The sequence below is a fragment of the Schistocerca nitens genome, chromosome 2 (genome assembly GCF_023898315.1).
Source record: "Schistocerca nitens isolate TAMUIC-IGC-003100 chromosome 2, iqSchNite1.1, whole genome shotgun sequence".
NCBI classification, from domain to species: Eukaryota; Metazoa; Arthropoda; class Insecta; order Orthoptera; family Acrididae; genus Schistocerca; species Schistocerca nitens.
In genome coordinates, this window is record NC_064615.1 from 944,855,908 (window position 1) to 944,863,917 (window position 8,010).

Sequence of the window (8,010 nt, forward strand, 5' to 3'; positions counted from 1 at the left end):
GCATAACAGCTAAGACTCTTTTTTTACATCCTGTCAGTAATAGAGAATTTATAGTAGTTCTTGTGTGCCTTGCAGACATGCTCAGCCAAACATTACCTCTCAGAAGATTTTTCCGAATGTAGACTATTGATGATACTTCCTGGCAGATAAAACTGTGTGCTGGACCAAGACTCAGTCTTGGGACATCTGCTGCAGAGTAAAAATCTCATTCTGGAAACATCCCCAAGGCTTTGGCTGAGCCATGTCTCCACAATATCCTTTCTTTCAGAACTACTAGTTCTGCAAAGTTCGCAGAAGAGCTTCTGTGAAGTTTGGAAGGTAGGATACGAGGTACCATCTGGATTAAAGCTATGAGGATGGGTTGTGAGTTGTATTTGGGTAGCTCAGTTGGTAGAGCACTTGCCCATGAAAGGCAAAAGTCCTGAGTTCGAGTCTCGGTATGGCACACAGTTTTAATCTGCCAGGAAGTTTCATATCAATGCACACTCCACTGCAGAGAGAAAATTTCATTCTGGAGACTATTGATGTTAACAAACCTACTGAGGCCTTGACCAGTACTTTGACAATTTGGAAAATAAAGTGAGAAATGTCGTCGTAGAATTTAACTTGGTGTACAAGTAAGTCAGAAAACTGGGAGACATTATGGGAAGCATGATTTAGGATGACTGTCCTTATCCTTATTCTTGATGCAATAAAGACCAATCTAGAAAACATAGTCTCTTAAGATATTCTGAGTCTCTACAATTGCAACACATTTCTAACAAAAATCTATCATCTACAACAAGGTCCTTGCAGTCAGTGATTAGGGATGCAGAAACTCTGGATACAAAGTAATTGGGAAGATGAAATTGACTGTATTTGTAATCTGAAGGCAGAGCTCAATCTGTGGGTGGCAGAATGGAAGATGGAAGATGCAAACAAAACAATTTTGCCAGGCTATGTAATGGGGTGTTTGCAGTCTTCAATTAGATCTTTAATGCTGTTCCTTTCTTCTCTTCCTGAGCCAACAACAACAGCAGAAAGCTCTAACTTGACACTGAAACTCCTTATGACATTGTTGAGAAACCATTGTGGACAAAATAGCGTAAAAGAACTTGCTTCGTTGTATATTCATAGAGATATCACTATTTACAAAGAAGAAATTACAGACTGGTACACTGAAAAGAATAGAAAAGATAATTTTTCTTAAGTACAGAAAATATACACTGAGGTGACAAAAGTCATGGGATAGTGATATGCACGTATACAGATGGCTGTAGTATTGAATACACAATGTATAAAAGGACAGTGCATTGCTGGAGCTGTCATTTATACTCAGATAAATCACGTGAAAAGGTTTCCAATGTTATGGCTGCACAATAGGAATTAACAGAGTTTGAACACAGAATGGTAGTTGGAGCTACATGCATGGGACATTCCATTTAACAAATTGTTAGGGAAGTAAATATTCTGAGATCCAGAGTGTGAAGAGTGTGTTGGGAAAACCAAATTTCAGGCATTACCTCACCACAGATAATGCAGACGCTGATGGCATTCACTTAATGACCAAGAGCAATGGTGTCTGTGTAAAGTTGTCACTGCTAGCAGACAAGCAACACTGCATAAAAAAACTGCAGAAATCAGTGTGGGATGTACTATGAATGTATTCAAGTGTGGCATAATTTGGCATCAATGGGCTATGGCAGCAGACAACCAATGTGAGTGCCTTTACTAACAGTACATCAACTGCAATGGTGCTCCTGGGCTCACGACCCTATCAGTCGGACCCTAGACAACTGGAAAACTGTGGCCTGGTGAGATGAGTCTTGATTTCAGTTAGTAAGACCTGATGGTTGGGTTCGAGTATGGCGCATGGCTTATGAAGCCATGGACCCAGGTTGTCAACAATGCACTGTGCAAGCTGGTAGTGGGACCATAATGGTGTGGTCTATGTTTACATGTAATGGACAGTATGCTCTGATCAAACTGAACTGATCACTGACTGGAAATGGTTATGTCCAGCTACTTGGAGATCATTTGCAGCAAACAATTATGGAACTGTTATGAATGACAGTGCACCATGTCACCAGTCCATAATTGGTTATGCTTGATTTGAAGAACATTCTGGACAGTTCAAGCTAATGATTTGGCCACCCATATCACCCGACATGAATCCCATCGAACATTTATGAGACATAATCGAGAAGTCAGTTCATGCACATAGGGGACTTCAAACAACTTGTTGAGACCATGCCACATTGAGCTGCTACACTACACCAGGCAAAAGGATGTCGGAAACAATGTTAGGAGATATCCCATGATGTATGTCACCACAGTGTAATGCCCATTGTTCCACTGTGATGTAAAAAGATAGAGGAATTAGCATTCAAACACTTAAACAACAGTTTTATGACTTCTACAATTTTATACAGAAACTGGAAAAAGCCAAATCGGGTGCAGATACAGTTGAAGCACAAAAGATATATACTATATGGGTAGAGAACTAACATTAAAAATATAAACACAGTAAGTTTTTTGATAACAAGATCTATGCCAGATTTTAACCACTTAGTTCAAGTAAGCTTTGAGTTAGGTTAGTAGCATTCTGTTTACACTGTAATTTTTTGGAGGTATTAGTCTCAAGTACAGTGTTTTACTAATATAATTAATATGGGTACTGCATTTTTTCATAACAAAATGAGTATCATCATAATTGTATTGAAAATAAAAATTATTTGCAGTTATATTCAAGACTTAACAATATTATTTCAAAGATTTAAGTACATGCTTTTATAAACTGAACTGGCATAAATGTAACTGTCAACAAATTAAAAACAACAATTTTATGAGTGTTTTATTCTAATTTCAATTTATTTGCTTTAATTTGCGTAGCAGCTCTGTGTTGACAAAAGGCTCATAGAGCTCATGGTTGTGTGTTAATAGTTATATAAATGAAGTTATACAAAAAAAGGAATGCTACACATAACAAGAAATTTAAAACATGTTTGTCTAAAATAAAGTATATTTTTGTCCTGCTTTGATATTTTAAAGTATCAAAACAGCTTAAAATAGCAGTTTGTGAAATTTTTCCCCTCTTGACTTTCAATAGGAGGACCCCTGGATCTTCTCTCTCTTCCAACCAACCACCCCCACCCACAAAATTTCATTAATCCGCTACTGCTTCCCACACACAGTACAAATCACCTTTCCACCATTCAGTCTACCGAAAGATTACTCAGCTATCTAGTGTAGCCAGATAACTTGTGACTATCATACATAGTCCATTTAAAACAAATCTCCTCTTCAGCATGTGACACTAATATTAACAACACCTAAAAATATACATATAAACACTATACTCTCTAAAGCTTACAGTACAAAAATCAAGAAGTGAAAGCAGTCCTATTCCTAAAACTACCTGCTTCTAAGCAACTCCAAGCACTGTACTTAATAGAAAGGAAAACAGGCCTTTCGATCAAAGTTGTGCTTGAGCAGCGGAGGCGCGGGTATCACTGGTGAAGCGTGCTACATGTGCTTGACCAGAAGAAGAGCTGTGAAGCTGTGCTTGGACTGTGGTGTGACACTAAGCAAATTGTCATGCATCATTATTATGACACAGCAAAGTTGTCTTGTCCTTGTGTCACAGAATGGGCAGAAATGGGCAGAAGAAGAAGGCAGACACAGAGAAGAAGACTTCGACTGCTCAACCCAGCAGGAATGTGGAATGGAAATACGAAGAACGTCATTCACCTGTCCCCCCTCTGTATATTCAGTGCAGTAAAGGGTTGTGGACAAAGCAGCCAACTGCTGCAGGGAAGAAGTAGGCGTAGAGTCCCTGGACTCAGATGCCATTGTCCAGCTGCAGGCAGCAAGTGTGGCTGACCACTGTGCACTGAAGAGCGCTGTGGCCGCCTACATTGTTGATCCACCTACTGCAGAGAAGATGATCGTGCTGAAACAACATGAGAAGCAATCCAAGGCCCTGATCAGGGGGCTGCCTTGGATATGTGATAAGAAGACAGTCCAAGAGGGGCTGTCACATGCTGAATTCTGGAGTGCAACTACTAAGCTGCACAACTGGAGGAAGAGGCTGCTGCTGTACATTGTCGTAGTGGGAACTGTGACGGATGGCAGCTACATCATTGGGTTAAGGAAACTCTTAGGATTTCCTGTGACAACCAAAGGTCTCCCCCTAGGCATGGACCCTAAGCCACAGTGCTTTACGTGCCTGCGGCGGGACAAATGTAGCAAACTGGCGTGGCTGCCCGGCTTTCGCCAGTGATGGCCACACTGGAGACAAGGTGCGAACCAAGAAGACACGACGATGGCACCGTAAGTGCCGCTGAACAAAGACACAACTGAAAGGAGAGAAGACAGCCTACTGCCCAAGGGCGGCCAGAATATTGCACCAATGAGAGTGGCATGGGGGACCGGCCACCGGTGGTAGCACGGCAGGCACCGCTAGTGCACGCCATACTGGCAGCCGCAGTGGAGGAAGTAATTGTGGCCTTCAAACCACCATGGACGCAGACAGGGCAGCTTTTAAGGCCATCCTGACTGCAGATACGGAGGAGGCATGCAGCCAACTGCGGCAATTGCACTTGCAGATGGGGCACGACATCTGTGCGGACGCCTTAGGCGAAGAGAAGATGCCTGCTGCCACTCCCCTTATGGAGCAGCCAGTGGAAGGACACACCGAAGAAGAAGACAGAAGCCGCCGAAACAATGCCAAAGTCCATCGGTTCTGAGCAGCTCTGCATCGACAAGTGGACTACCAGAGTGATCAGGACGCTCGAGGGCATGGGCTATATCATCTGCTACACAGGGAAGACTCAACTGCAGCCCTAATTGAGCCTGCCAGCGGAGCCAATGAGTGAGGAACGTTGCCGCTACATGACCACACATCTACGAGCGCTTGGCTTCGTCGCTCGCCCACCAGACACCGATGGACAACCTGGGCCTTCCCCAGCACCAAGTCACCACTGACATGGTGCAGCAGGGGTCTCTCTCAGCCCCAACTGCAGCACACTGGTCTGCGTCACTGTCATGGACTGATCTCTTATGATGAACATGTAGCATGACATGGTATCTGTTTGTGTGATACCCACTTCTAACTCAACCCAGCAAGACATCCACTACTGCTCTTACTACCCGACCTAACTATCACAGAGGTTTTCTCCCCGTGGCTCTTGCCTTGGTACTTTTTTCCCTCTCTCCTTCAAACAGCTACCCTTTGTTTGACTTTTGACCCAATCTATCTCTAGATGAGCATGTATAAATGGTTAATCTTAACCAGATATATGTAAATATCGCAGTACCCACATCCTGCAACATGTCATTTTATTGAAAACTAATCCTTATGCTGAGGTGCCAGTAGACCTAGACCTTTTGAGTTGGCCATCATGCTGGTGTGGAGGTGGAGGGGCTAAAAAAAAAAAAAAAAAAAAAAAAAAAAAAAAAAAAAAAAAAAAAGAGAGAGAGAGAGAGAGAGAGAGAGAGAGAGAGAGAGAGAGAGAGAGAGAGAGAGAGTGAGAGAGAGAAATACATACCTCTGTCAATCTGTCAATGAATAGCTAGGAATAGCTAAGACACTATAACATAGTAGTCTGACTATCACTCCTCTATGTATCACAGTGCCTAATCAAGGAGACCAAATAAAGAGTCCTCAAATCACAAGAAAGGGCATTCCTATGAAAGATAGTGGGACCAAGTGTACTACTAGATTGGAGATGCAGTTACAAACCCAGTCACCAACCCTACCAAACCAAAGACAACCTCACAGATACCATCAGAAGAAGATAACTAGCCTTTTCTAGTCACCTGTGCAGAATAGATCCCCACAGACTGTCCTGTAAGATCTTCAGAGTAGCCAATATGGGTGTTGTTGTTGTGGTGGTGGTGTTCAGTCCTAAGGGTGGTTTGATGCAGCGCACCAAGTTACTGTATCCTGTGCAAGCCTCATCATCTCCAAATAACTACTGCAACCTACATGCTTCTGCATCTGGATACTGTATTCCCTCTATGATTTTCAACCCCCACAATTCCCTCCAATATTAAATTGGTGATCCCTTGATGTCTCAGAATGTGTACCTTTCAACCAGTCCCTTCTTTTGGTCAAGTCGTGCCACGAATTTCTTGTCTCCCAATTCTATTCAATACCTATTCATTAGTTACATAATCTATCTATCTAATCTTCAACATTCTTTATAGCATCCCATTTCAAATGCTTCTATTTTCTTTTTAATCAAAATATCCACGGGTGTACTGCCGGTCTATAGTGTCCAACAGGCACAATATTTCGGTGATCATACATGTCGCCATCATCAGGTGAACTGACGGACTGAGCTCCTGTGAACGTGCCGGCACGGACATCCATATGCTATGGCTGCTCAGAGGGAACTGGGTTCGGTCGCGGCAGCGGCCGATTTAAATACCCTCCGCCCGCGGCGTGCTCCCTCCGCCATCCGCGCCCCGCGCCACGGTCGCGCGGTGGAACAGATTGCAACAGCGTCACAGTGCCTAATCAAGGAGACCAAATAAAGAGTCCTCAAATCACAAGAAAGGGCATTCCTATGAAAGATAGTGGGACCAAGTGTACTACTAGATTGGAGTGGGTGTGATGGCTCTGTCCACTGTGGTCGTCACAACTATACGTTTGCTCAATTTACTCTTGATTAACCCAATTGCTGGTTCCCAAGCCTTGCTAAGATTATAGCCACAGTCACGGTTTATGAGGTCGTCATTGGTGCGAATTTCGATGGCCCCTCTAACAACGCTGTCCCAGTATCTCGACGTCTGTACCAGAATCCTCGTGCGGTCATACTCCATGGCGTGATTTTCTGACAAACAATGTTCAGCGACTGCCGACTTGCTCGGATACATCAGTCGAGTGTGCCTCTGGTGTTCACGGCATCGATCCTCGACGGTACGCATCGTCTGACCAATATATGACTTGCCACATTGACACGGAATCTGGTACACGCCAGCCTTCCTCAAACCGAGGTCATCTTTGGTGCTCCCCACCAGTGCACGAGTTTTATTCGGAGGATAAAACACAGTTCCGACCCGGTGTTTCTTCAGAATGCAGGCGATTTTCCCCGAGAGTGCACCTGTGTATGGAATAAATGCAGTGCCTACCTCCTCCCTCGTGACTTCATCCATCTCAACAGGTTGTGCTGCAGTGGTTGGGTGGAGAGCACGTTGAATCTGCCACTCTGAGTACCCATTTTTTCGAAATACAGTTCTCAGATGTTCCAATTCCTGGGGTAGACTCTCTGCATCGGAGATAGTGCGCGCCCTATGTACTAGAGTTTTAAGTACCCCATTCCTCTGTGAAGGGTGGTGGCAGCTGTCTGCATGCAAATACAGATCAGTGTGCGTTGTCTTCCGATACACCCCATGACCTAGGGTGCCGTCAGCCCTTCTCTTGACCAAGACGTCAAGGAAAGGTAATTTACCCTCCGTTTCAGTCTCTATAGTGAATTTGATGTTGGGGTGTATGGAGTTTAGATGTGTCAGGAAGTCAAGGAGTTTATCCATACCATGTGGCCAGATGACGAACGTGTCGTCCACGTAACGGAAAAAGCAAGTAGGTTTCCATACGGATGACGACAGGGCTTCCTCCTCGAAGTTCTCCATGTACAAAAAAAATGGGTACTCAGAGTGGCAGATTCAATGTGCTCTCCGCCCAACCACTGCAGCACAACCTGTTGAGATGGATGAAGTCACGAGGGAGGAGGTAGGCACTGCATTTATTCCATACACAGGCGCACTCTCGGGGAAAATTGCCCGCATTCTGAAGAAACACCAGGTCGGAACTGTGTTTTGTCCTCCGAATAAAACTCGTGCACTGGTGGGGAGCACCAAAGATGACCTCGGTTTGAGGAATGCCGGCGTGTACCAGATTCCGTGTCAATGTGGCAAGTCGTATATTGGTCAGACGATGCGTACCATCGAGGATCAATGCCGTGAACACCAGAGGCACACTCGACTGATGTATCCGAGCAAGTCGGCGGTCGCTGAACATTGTTT